The 14,240-nt window shown below is 30.8% G+C and overlaps 1 non-coding gene across 1 annotated transcript; it reads right to left on the reverse strand.

The window, feature by feature from the left end:
* Positions 1-1,667: 1,667 nt before the first annotated feature.
* Positions 1,668-1,751, reverse strand: TRNAL-CAA. Its single transcript has one exon. It is a non-coding gene; the product is annotated as a tRNA-Leu (tRNA).
* Between the last annotated feature and the right edge of the window lie 12,489 nt (positions 1,752-14,240).

Below are 14,240 nucleotides of genomic sequence, written 5' to 3' on the forward strand. Positions count from 1 at the left end.
TGATTAATTTATTACTCGTTCATGATTATGCAAGCAGGATGAGTAAAGGGAGAATTTAAGTCTTCTAAGACGAGGTTAAGGTTTTGGGGTGCCTTATGCACTCAAGGTGTTTATACACCGAGGTAGTAAAGGAATAAATAATAAATGTTGCTTGCCACTAATAAATCAAGAATTGAAATTGAAAAGTTGTTTTACTTGATTGAATTGATATTGTATTGATTGTATTGTTATGCATATGAGTCATCACCAAGTCTAAACCTGTAAATCACGTAAAGTGCAAGATGGATGAGCAATAAAACTCTAGATTGGTGCACTTCTAGAGTAATGACAATCAGGGTTTGGGGTACGTACATGGGGTATTAGCCGTGTACTTTTCTCGAGGCCGTCTGATCTACGAGTCTCTTATTTAAAATATTTTTCAAAACTAGGAATTAGGTGAGATCTCAAACTAACTACGGTCACGGAGTCGCGCTTGTGGTCGTTGGATGTTTATTGATGTTTCCGAAAGGAGGCATGGGGTTTTTCTTTTATTGATGTTCCAAATGGAGCATGGGTTGGACAACCTTGTCTATTGCGTAATCCAATAAATAAAAATAATGATTTACCTATTATTAATTAATGGAGTCTTAGTAATATAAATAGTTGAGTCGTGTCTTGAGTCTATAATTTAATGATGCATGATGATTGATTACTAGTAGCATGTTATGGATTTCTTAATTTATTTCGCAGCTTGTATGTACTCGGCTTTGCTGATGCGTGCTTTGTGTGTCTTTCTTTGGTCATGCCTTCACCTTTCAATGACCCTGTGACGATCCAATTTTTACACTTGTAATATTGGGGAGCAGAATTACCACAGGTTCTTACATATGCAGCATTCATCAGGGTTGTGGGATCTTGAGTAGAGAGTTGGTTGTTTGCATTTTATTTCTTTTGCAAGTTTGAATTTATTTTAATTTGATTTTATTCGACACTATTTCTTTTGGGTTTGAAATTATTTGAACACTGAATTTAATCACTTACTACTTTTATTGGGTTTTGAATAAGGGTCTTAATGGTTTCAAGTTGTATGACTTAATTTGGTTTCATTCGTTGGTTTTGAAACTTATTTATAACTGATTTAGTTTTTCCGCTGCTATTTTCTGATAAAGCCTTAACATTTGAACACGTGGCGGTAGCACGCCAGTAATTCTCTTGAATATTGTTCAGGGTCCTCACAGGTTTAAAGAGAGAATTATTGGGGTGTTACAACAGGTCGGGATTACCAGGTCTAGCTATCATAATCCATAACAAACTTTTGTGCATTTTAAGTAACTTAAAATTATTTTGGTTATTAACTTAATTTTAAAAAAAGGCAAAAGCTAACGAACACCCCAGGGACGTTGGATAACCTAGGTAAAGTAGAAGGATAAAATTAAAAAATTAACATTAATTACACTAATCAACGAGTGATTTTGTCATGTTTTTCCAATTTAATACCACTTTAAATAATATTTTAAATGTTTATCAAACACCCCGAGAACGTTACGGCTAACATCTTACTTATTCTTACAGTAATTTGTAACTTATACGAGTATCAAACTGTTCTTTGAAACTTTATCTTACCTATTCTTATTTGTATATATATATATAAAAAAAATATATATATATATATATAAATGTACTAAAATTGTCAGAAGTGGGATTTGAACCCACGCCCTCTTTCGAAGACCAGAACTTGAGTCTGACGCCTTAGACCACTCGGCCATCCTGACTGTTGTGTTGTTTTGTTGTACAAAATTTATTTATAACAAACACAAGTGCTACTTATTTAGACTTAAAAGATTTGTTGTCTCCTAGTGTGCTTTATTAATGGGACCTTCCCTTTAAAAGGTTATAGGAAGCTCCAAAATTGATAGATCAAACTAGATTATACAAAAGTTTTTGTAGCACAACGATTGCAATTGCACGGGCAATTTTTAACTTCTCTAAATTTTACCTTTCGTAACTTTAAAAATTATAATATTTCCAGAGAGTTAGTTGAGAGCGAATACAAGTTACAAAACTTTTACTTAATTCAATGGTGTTATGTTATCACCATAACCTGAATATATACGTATGTACCATCAATTTTATGAAATCATTTACAACAGATATATAACGGTTATTGTATGTGTAGTAAAATAATGTAGGATCTATTGTTGTACATATAACGGTATAAGATATTTTGTGTAGTAAATACGTATAAGATATTTTGTGTAGTAAAATACTAAAATGTATGATCTATTCAAGCATTACCCAAACAATGTGATTATTTCTAAATAACTTTTAGCAAAATCTTTAAAACAAAATTATATTCATCCTTTCTGTTATTTATAGTCAGAATTCATAGCTTAGAGAAGTAGTTGCCACAATAATAGCTATAAAGGTTGCCTTTAACCAAGGTTGGAGAAAGGAAAGTGATATTAAAAAGGGTTTTTTTTTTTTTTTTTTTTTTTTCCGAGATGTCATTTTAATTCGACACTTAAGAACGCTGTTTAGTAAAGTGGTCAGTAGATGTAACAAAGTTGAATCAACTTAAATTAAGCGCATCACTCTTATGTAATGAACATGTGGTTAGATGGAAGTTCCCCTTGGTCTTCAGATAAAAGTGGTCAATACATATAACGAAGTTGAATCAGCTTATAGAATGTTCTCTTCAGCTTAATTTCAGTTCATTTCAGTTTAATTCAGCTCTAATCAGTTCAGTTTATAATTTCCTTCTCTCATAAAATATTCATTTCAGTTCAATTCAGTTCAACTCCAATAAGTTCAATTCTATTCAGTAAATCAAAACAGACCCTAAATGCATCACTCTTACATAATATGACGTTTGGTTAGATGGAAGCTCCCCTTGGTCTCCATTCTCCAATGTAATCATATTGGACTTGACCTCCACATATATTGTGAATAATGAATTACTAATAAAAGGGCTAACTTTTCTTTGTCATTTACAAAGAATCTTTAGCAACGTTCCTAAATCCAGACCAAAAGCTCACCAATGCCGCACTTAAAGCACCCACAGAAATAGAGTAGTTTCACACTTTTGCTAGCTGGTAAACATACCAAAATAACAATTATAAATTTTATAACTTTGAGAAAAAGCAAGTTCTAGTTTAGTAGAAATTTTGAACTTTTGACAAATTAGAGAGAAGAGAAAATAATTGGAATAGAATTGCTTGAGTTTCCCATTGATCTTGGCACACAATATATAATAGTTACAATCTTCCTAACCTAGAACATAAGATATCCTAGAATCTTAGGAAATTAACTATAATACAAAAGATAATCTTTCCCAAATAATATCTTCCCAAATATAAGATATGATATATTCCAATACGCCCCTCAAGTTGGAGCATGCGGATTCGAAATGCCCAACTTGGAAAGAAGATAATCAAATTGAGACTTGCCAAGAGCTTTTGTAAAGATATCCGCTAATTGTTCCTTTGTAGAAACATGTGACGGAACATGTGACGAAGAAATTAGACCTTCATTAATAGCATCCGAATAAAGTGACAATCTACCTCAATGTGCTTTGTTCGTTCATGGAAAACTGGATTCTGTGCGATGTGAAAAGCAGACTGACTATCGCAGAATAATTTGATCGCCTTCGGATGTTGTACACCCATACTTAATAACAAGGCCTTAAGCCATTTGAGCTCACACGTGGCACCTGACATGCACCTATACTCGGCTTCAGAAGAAGAGAAAGAAACTGTCGGTTGCTTTTTCATTTTCCATGAGATCGGAGATTTTCCAAGAAACACCAGCCATCTAGTGAGAGAACGCCGAGTCAAAGGACATGCAACCCAATCAGAGTCACACCACCCCTCCAAAGTCAAGTCACTCGCAGAACTCAAGAGAATACCCTGCCTAGAGTGCCTTTTAAATATCGCACCACTCTCAAAGCAACATCCCAATGCTCAGTACGAGGGGCCTGCATAAATTGGGACAATATATGTACGGAATACGCAAGATCAGGTCGTGTGACAACCAAATATATTAGTCGCCCTACGAGCCTCCGATACGACTCAGGATCTGGTAGAAAATCACCAGTAGCCAAACCCAATCTGTGATTCTGCTCCATCGGAAAGCCACTAGGCTTAGCACCCAACAATCCTACTTCAGAAATTATATCCAACGTATATTTATGTTGACATAGAAACAAACCTGCAGAGCTACGAACAACTCCAATGCCTAAAAAATATTTCAAAGGACCAAGGTCCTTCATCTTGAAACAATAACTGAGATAGGCTTTAAAAACAGTAAGCGCAGCGGAATCATTCCCAGAAATAATGAGATCATCAACATAAACTAAGACATTAATTTGAACATTAGCCTTAGTGAATGTAAATAAAGAATAATCAGAGTAAGATTGATTAAAGTCGTACTGTTTCAAAGCATTGGTGAGTTTGGCAAACCTCTGGGAGCTTGTTTTAAGCCGTATAAAGACTTGCCAATCTGCACACCAAGTTAGGGTTCAAACTTTCAAACCCGGGAGGAAGTTTCATATATACTTCCTCAGCAAGATCCCCATGTAAAAAGGCATTGTGGACATCCATCTGATGAATCTCCCAATTCTTAGAGGCAGCAATAGCAAGAAAAGTACGAACTGTTGTCATTTTGGCGACCGGAGCAAAAGTCTCATCATAATCAATACCTGCTTTATGATGATTGGCAAATACGACCAAACGAGATTTGAGGCTTTCTACCTCACCGTTAGACAAAAATTTGGTTTTATACACCCATTGACTCCCTAGGGCTCTCTTGCCAGGGGGAAGAGGCTCCAAGGTCCATGTCCCATTGTCTTCCAGAGCTCTAACTTCTTCTTGCATAGACTTGCGCCACCCATCATACTTCATGGCTTCTTTGAAAGATGTTGGGTCCTTACTTTGTACAACAACTGCAATAAATTTCTGATAATTGACAGAAAAATTGGTACAATTTATATAATGTGCTAAGGGATACGGAGTACCTGGAGTCTGATTGGAAGGACGAGTCGGGCTCTTAGCAACAACCGTGTGTGTAATATAATCTCGAAGAAGAACTGAAGGATATTTGTCGCGGAAACCACGACCCATTTCACTAGTGGTGCTGGAATTTTCGGGAGAAGGAGACTGCCCAAGACGAGAAGCAACCTCGGCATAAGATATCCTAAGCTAGAATCTTAGGAAATTAACTATAATACAAAAGATAATCTTTCCCAAATAATATCTTCCCAAATATAAGATATGATATATTCCAATAACTTTCCACTCTTCTTTTTGACATCCAGAATTCTTGTTCCATTGTTACACAAGTAGCACTCTTTGAATTAGTATATGCTACGTATTTCATATCATTTTTCAATTCAATCATAACAATTATTTATTTTTATTGAAGTTAATAAAAAAATCCTCACCTATACCAAACAAACGAACATTAAACATACCTAATGTATTGTTAATGAATACGACCGTGTTAAGCTTAGATGTTGTTAATCTTTATTACAGTCGCTATAACACTCTACTTAAGTTTGAAAATGTTGAATTAAAAGTTTGATATGCTATCAGCCGCCATGGTAAAGAAGATTTCCGCTGTCATAATCATCAAATAAATATAAAAAGACGCTAATTAAATATCAACTTACTTTACTTAGTAATTATTTAACTCATATTTTGGAGATTAATTAAATTATTAGATAGTGAATTTTCTTTCCAGTCTAGACTATACTATACGTTATTACATGCCACATCAACATCTAGATCCATACATTTTGTACGTATTTGAGATAATTAAGAAAAATAATAATTTTTAAATACAAAATGGATTTGCTTTATTAGGGTTGTGGGCAAAGATTGGTGAAGATCTTGCTTAACTTATGAGATGTAATTAGCTTTTTGTCTAATGATTTTTTATACGTAAAAAAAATCCACTGATTAAAGTTGCATTAGGCACTAATTAATAGAAAAGGCCGAGAAATTAGGCAAAATTGGACTTTTTTTTTGGGTGCTCCTTTAGAGTGACAAGTTGAGGGGACATATGTCTCACTTTTGAACTAAAAATCTTGGGTTTGATGTCTTGTTAATCTTGCGACAACTACGTACTCATTTTATTGTTAATCATACTTCATACAGTACTTAACGCTACAATCATAGTTTAACATCAATGGTGTCTTGAATTGACAAAAAGTGGCAAAGATGGAGATCATATCTACGAAGTTTATCAAATTGCAAGTTTGAATATTACTTCTTTTGTAATTTGCAATGTCCTGGTATAGTATTAATAATAGTAATAATAATAATAATAATAATAATAGTTTATGCACCAAACTTTGTTCTCAAGTTATGTTTACATTTAAGTGGAATTTTTTTTAAGATTTAATCTCTAAAATAAAATAAAAGTTACTTTGTATAAATATAAACAAACTTCTATAACTAATACTAAAGTAGCAACTGCTGATGTCATTATTTTCAAAATTGTACACGTGGCGATATTTCATGAAAAAATTTCCTGCACAAATGCTATTTTTTTTTTTGAAACAAAATGCTTATTAATTTTAAATAGGTAATAGCTACTTCTTTTATTTAGGTAATTAATTTAAAATTGGTACCTATTATTTTGGTAATTTATGTTGATATTAGGTTTTTTTTTTTCAGAAATATTAGGTTGTTGGAGTCTTTATAGAAGTTGTTAGCATAATTGAGGTCAATTAAAGTGAACTTATGAACATTTTGAACTCAAAAAATATAACAACAAAATTTACAAAAATCCCAAAAAAATTCCCGTGAAACTTGTGCTTGGGTGCTAATAACCTATTGAAACAATACAAGTTCTACCATTTCTTTTTTTTTTTTTTTAGGGTAACCATTCTTATATTTTTAAGCTCACAAGTTTTAACTTTTTTGCTTTTCTTATTGCATTTTGTAAATGTTTTGAAATACAAGGTTATTGGAATTGGTGGGTGATCCCCAAATCTCATTAGATAAATCAAAGGTATATATAATAATTTATACTTTCTCCATTCCTACAAGATTTTCTCATTTGATTTTTCACGGTTTTCAAGATGTGTTTTAAAACACCATATCTCTATTTTTATACGAATAAAACTTATACAACTTTATACAATGTGACGAATATAACAAAATTCCACGTAAACATATAATTTCTTATAGATTAATGGAAATTTATGATCAAAATTTTCACCCAAATATTGACAATGAGACTATTTCCTAACTCCAACATAATAAAATAAAATTATAAGACATTATTTTAATAGTATATTTTTGTACAAAACTACAAAATTTATTAGTCTTGCAAGCCTGTTTTCAACCGTTGACCTAACTTTACTTCCCTCTTTTCTTGTTCTTTTTCCCAACTCAAAAGGCTTTTGCCTATATTTTGACCGTTGCTACCAATACTTGGTTGCTAAGGCAAAGAGTTGTTACTCCTATTTGCAAGAGAAACTAATTATGTACACAAACAAGGAGAAATTCATTTCGTTTTTCTTTCGAAATTGGAGAAGTTTTTCGCTTTTTGGGCCGGCCCATTGAACCCTAACTCCTTTTTTCCGGCTGTTTTTATAATTTAGTGTTTGGACTTTGTTCCTTTTCAAGTTTTCATGAAGTTTGCCTTCTTTGCTAAGAGCATTTCATTATAGAAGTACTTTTTCACATTACGAACACATGCTATTAATGTGATTTATCAAACCATGTACGTGCAAGAGAATCGATATGTACATATGCAAGTGATTTTGCAAACATTGTTCATTGTTCTACACCAAACGACACTACCCTCGCAAGATAGTGCATATTTGAGAATAACAGAGAATATATCTTTGAATACTCGAGAATAACTGTTTTAGTAGCGAGGTCATCATAAACAAGCTGGGGACCTTGAACTAATTGTTAAAATTGACTTGGCTTAAATATTATAATTTCTGCATACTAAGGGCCTATTCTGATTTACTGAAAACAACTAGACTGAACTGATTGGACTGAAGTGATTTGAACTGAATAGAGCTGAAATGAATTGCTTATGAGATAAGGAAATTAGGAACTAAATTGAACTTAACTGAATTGAGAACTGATTGGAGTTGAACTAAATTGAAATTAAGCTGAATAGAACAGACCCTGAGTTATTAAAAGTAACTAAACCATAAAGATTAGAGTAATGTGACTAAAACACATGATAAACATCGAATTTTAATTTAAAACCTTTTTAGATTAGTGGTATTGTGTTATTACTTGTTAGTCACTTTACGCAACTTTATCTATGGCCTTATTTACTACTTTCTCCGTTTTTTTACTTGATCGACTTTGACTTTTATACTGTTCACTACCTCTCCTTTGAGTCACTTTGATCATCTTTTGTGAATGATATATAAGGGGAAAAAAAACATACTTATGTGGGATCTTTTTAAATCCATCTCAACAAATATTATCATAATATATAACTTTTATAATTTTCACTTATTGATCGTTAAAGTTTTGCATTCGCAAGCGTGATAAATAAAAAAAAATAAATCCAAATCAAGTAAAAAAGAACAAAGCAAGTTATATTACTAGTCCTAGAAAATGTACCATAAATAGAGTATAATCTAATAATGTATTCTATTCGTCAACTATTTTCATATGATTACAGCATTTCTTAAAACAATGAAACTTAACTACGAAACGCAACATAAACTTTGAAATTACGGATTGGTTTCATATACGACTTCTATAGCATTCTATGTCAGTGTGCTTAGAACTACCTACCAAATACGTTAATGATTACTCTTTAATCTTTATAAATTAAAGCTTAGTGAAGTTAACCTTTTTCTTTTTTACAATAATGCAATCATTAAGGTTAAGTCAAACTATCTTTCCGCAACATTATTCACTTCCTCCAATTGTAATTCGACATTTATGTGATTTCCTTTTTATATATAATCATTTGAAACTCACGAAACTCATTAAACCAAAAGTTTAGTTAACCATGTAAATACTCCATGAACATAACCATTTTTTTTTTTTTTTTGACAAGACTCCATAAACCAACTTTAATAATCATATACACATTTAAATTAAAAGCTTAGCTTTTATCTTCAACATGTTTTATAAGTGAGTAAAATTTTCATTTTTTAACTTCAGATGAAAGTGATGTGCACCTAGCCACCTAGGCTATCTAGCTATGTTTACTTCACCTTTGTTTTTTTACTTGTTTCCGATCAAATCAAATAAAAAAATAAGTTCAAATTAGATTATTTAAAATTAAAAAAAAAAAAAAGTTCTGACATAATTATTTATGCTATTTTTATCGCTAAATTAAATTGCTTTATAATTTCATAGTAAAAATAATCATAAAAATTACATATTAATAAAATGCACATTATTACAATTTACAAATCTAACAAGACCCTAATTGATTTTTTTTTCCTAGCTTACATATAATGTCAAAGTTTAGTCGAATTAGATCATAAGATTAAATCATGAAACAAAAATTCAGATCAAATCAACTTAGCAAAAATAAGGTGAACTAAGCATAACTATACTATTTATATACTTATTAATTATTTTTTAGTAGTAGTAGTAGTAGTTTCACAATAAATTGTTAATATATATATATATTGTCAATTGAAATAAACATTAAGGAACAAAGGGAGGATTTTATGTGGTTTCCTATCTAATTAATTAATTAGGATAGTTCAATAGTAATGCACTAGATTATCAATAAGCAGATAATCATTTGAGGTAGCCTAATGAAGAACTAATCAAACTTCTAAACTATATTTTGATGTTAGAAATTTAGTCTTCATCTTATCGTAGATTGAATTGGAATATATTGAATAAAAGAGAATTAGTCATGACAAAAATAAAAGAAAATAGTACATACACAATTATATATTATAGCACAATGATGGAAGGACACATACATGATATATAAATAAGAGAAGAGAATATAATACATAATAATAATCAACATTATATTATTGCAATTTGAAAAAATCCTACCTAGCTATCCCCAACTATGAGAAAAAAAATCACCTCTACCACTTCTATTAGCTTAGAATATAACATATGCAACCATTTTCATGTAATTATTAGTAAGACTCATGTCAACACCCATGACATTATTGTTTGATCAATCTTATTTGCTTTGTAAACAAAAACACATTTAGAGATGAAATAGCGGAAAACATTAGATCTCTCATACGTTAAATTACAACATAAATTCGTTACCTCATGCGTCGTCATTTAATTATTATATATCATGCTGTCGGTTTGTATATTATTTCCTTTCTAATTTCTAAAGCGTGTCCAACCTTATGAGACGACAAATGATACCATGCATATTTTAACTTAATTACAAATTTACAATACATAAAAAGAAGAGGAAAAATGGAGATATCTATTTGATTTGAATATCAGAATATGTGATCGATAACTTACATTACACTATTTTACTAGTATATTGATTTATATTGGATTTGGATTTGTGGAGGTAATGACACTAAAACAAGCAAAGGCACCACAATAATGAGGGCACAAATTATGATTTTGGTTACTTCTATTTATTTTCCTAAGCACAATGAGTCTTAGTTACTTTTTTTTTTTTTTTTGAAGGATCTTAGTTATTTAGAAGGCTGCTATTAGTCTATTACTACTTGGAACTTAGAAGTGGGGAGCCAAAGTGAATGCATAACTTTCAAACTTTAAAAGCAACTTTGCCAAAAGATGGGTTCCTTTGGGCCAATAGACTAGTACAAACATCTACAATAGACCTAGATAGATTCTAAAGCACAAACCTTACCACTACCAAGATTTGTTTTTTAGATTTCTCTTACTAGTATTTGATTTCTCGTCAATAATTTGAAATAGAAAACTACTTGTACTGTTGTACATAGCTTAGCTAAAATTATGTTATTCGAATAATTCATCTGAATTGAACTTACTACTCAAACTTAACAGTCTGTCTGAAAAATCTAGCTAATTGATTTTCTTTATTAACTTCAAAATTTCACATGTTTTTCAAAAAAAAAAAAAAAAACATCGTGTAATAAAGATTGTTAACTTTGACCATTAAATTCTATAATCATCTATTTATTACTAAAAACAAAACATTTATATACACGGCAGGAGTAGGTACTTTGTAAGATGAATTGGGCTAGCAATAATTAAGGTTCGGACTAAATATATTTTCATGGAAAATGGTCAAATATTGAATACCTTGAGCTGCATGGCCATTAAATTAAGTGTGTAGGTGTTTTATCAAGTATTTTAGTTGCCTTCCTCGGGAAAAAAATTAGTTGGTTCCCAAGTTTAAAGGGTTGGGATAATATTCAATACTTGAAATTAAATTTTGTGTATATCATTCGTTTTTATATATAATTCTCTCTAAAAAAATAGTAGACGTACATTATGGAGTATAAATTAACCTCGAGCTCTATCAATAACCGACATATATGATTGTTGAAAAACACATGATGAAATATTTTTTTATTGAAATAGTTGAATGTGATTTAAAAGTTTAAATTAGTAACCTATCAAAGTACCATGATACGATACAACTTTTATTAAAGTCAACAATTCTACTGCATGTAATAAAAATAGAAATAGAGAATGTGACATAGTAACAGAAAATAACATATATTTAGGCTTTTTCTCTGTAATAAAACCTAGCAAGATATAAGAAGTTGCATCGTGTCCACAAACAAACCACAATTTCGCACCAAAAAATAAAAAATCAAAATAAAACTTTTTAAAAAAATCTCACAAATGCAGCCAAACAGAGTTTAAGCATTATTAAAGCATTGAGAGGACCTAAAGCTTTTTTTCATGAAAAAAGATGCTTTAATCGTTTTCATACTTTTAGACGAAACTAATGATTTATTTCATGTAACGTTTATATCAAAGGAAAAAATTAAATAAAATAAAAAGAAGAAGAACTTTAGGTATCTTAACCAAAGAACTTGGAAATAATTGTAGTAAGGGGCCTATAAAATGAATAGTAAATACCCTATGACAACTATGTATAATCGTATATCATTGCAACATCAATTTCGTGTGTCAAGGTGGAAATCACACATTCATGTCTATATCGGAATAATTATTGGAACTTATTAGTGGCTTTTTACAAAGGTAGCAACAATTTGAAAGACATCTAATATGGGTTTGTTTGGCGTCGTTTTTTGTTTCAGTTTTCAGATTTTTGAAAACAAAAAACCAAAAACAGGAAACAAGAAAAAAGTGTTTCCAAATTTCTTGTTGTCAGTTTTCAAAATTATCATGTTTTTAATAAATTTGACTAACTTTTGATTCATTATATTACATATATCATATGATTTTCGAAAACAAAAAACAGAAAACCACAGCGATGCCAAACGAACCTTAATCATTAGATTATGTTGTGGATTGAATATGTGAATGAAAGTAGAGATTATAAGATTTTTAAGTAGTTTGTTTTTGTTTGATACATGGTGTATGGGTAGATATGTTTTTAGATTGGGGTGAAGTAGTGTGTGCTCTATAAACCTATATATCGTGAGTAAGTTAGGTTGAGGGTCTACGTACTTTGTAAGATTTTAGGGTTGATAATATACATGTATCTTGATTTTTTCAATGGAATGTATGAATCGATATGATATGATGAAAAATTAAGAAATATATCTAGAAACACATATGAACAATGTATCATGAATTTTTTTTAAGTCCTTTGGAATATAGGTTAACCTTTCTAGACAAACTCTCATATTTATTGAGCTATTGTAATGATGAAGGAGTTTTTCACAATCAAGATAAAAAGATAGGGCAAAAGCTATACAGGAATATTGTCTAGTATGACTATATGAGTATTGAGTTCCTAAAATTTCAACCATAGAAGTGATACCCTATTGTCCCGATATGACCCTTAAAGATCTATCTTCCAGTCGGTATTTTGTTTGGCATTCAATGTGCATGTATATTTGTCAATTAATATCTTTAGTTTCGTCCCAAGTAGTTAATTAATTTTATACAATGTACTACGTAATTCGATATATATGTAATTTACTAAAGGTAGACAAAGTTATAACAATTATACATATATCACATGAAATTTTTTTTAATAGAGAGAGAAGATGAAAAGAGAGAGAGATTGGCGTTCCAAAATGATATTGTACAAAACTTACATGCATGTTATATGATAGAGTATAAAATATATTCATGAGCCTTAACTATAAGCTTAAGCTTTTGGTTGAGTTGATCCACTAACATGGTATCAGAGCCAGCATGATACAAAGGTCATGGGTTCGAAACTCATCCACCCCTCCTTCAAAGTGGAATTAATTAACACCAGATATGGGCGGGCCTGTGTTACATACCTGCATCCACATTTCAAGCCCAAATGGCCTTTCATGTGAGGGGAGTGATAGAGTATAAAATATATTTATGAACCTCAACCATAAGCTTAAGCTTTTGGTTGAGTTAGTCCTCTAACATTATAAACTCTGGATAGCAACCTTGTAGGACCAATTTCAATTTAGTACAACTCTATTATGTTCCAACGTATTAAAAGTTCGTATTAGTTTTTCGTTTTTTTTTGTTCGTGTGTGTTTTGTTTTGTTTTTGGGTTAAACTTAGTTACTCACATACTGACATACATGAAAATTTATAATTGAATTCTATAATTAGTGAGTGTTTTGAATGTGAGAAACTAAGAATCATGAGTTTTACTTACATTGGGCCATTGGAGTTTGGGCCACGCAGACACCCTCTCAATCATTTAAGCTTCTGATTGGGCCCTATGGAAGTCCAAACTTAAAGCTGAAGCCCATAAAAAAGTTCAACCTAGTGTATGTTGGAACATTTTTAGATTGTTAATTTTGAAACCAAAGTACCAAATGATAGATTTGTGAAGTTTTATTACACAATTCAGCAGCTTTTAAGTTTTAACTATATAATGATTGTGTTCATCAATAAATAAAAACTATATATATGATGTAGGTTTTTTTTTATTATTTTATTTTATTTTTATTTTATTTTTATTATTTTATTTTTTTATTTTTTTTACATGGATTATGCTAAATCATTACAAGATAATTACTTGAGTAATATTCTAAGGATGATAATATTGAATTATTGATGGTTCTGCTAAATCCTATTAATCAAGCTATTTCTATGATAAGTAAGTTCCTTCATGAAAGAGGATTTGGCATATGCATATATGGAAGGATCAAGGTTAAGATCGCAAGAAAGGTGGTGCTTTCTCTCGTAAAATATTCAATT

This window comes from Chenopodium quinoa, unplaced genomic scaffold, assembly GCF_001683475.1.
Source record: "Chenopodium quinoa cultivar QQ74 unplaced genomic scaffold, ASM168347v1, whole genome shotgun sequence".
NCBI lineage: Eukaryota > Viridiplantae > Streptophyta > Magnoliopsida > Caryophyllales > Amaranthaceae > Chenopodium > Chenopodium quinoa.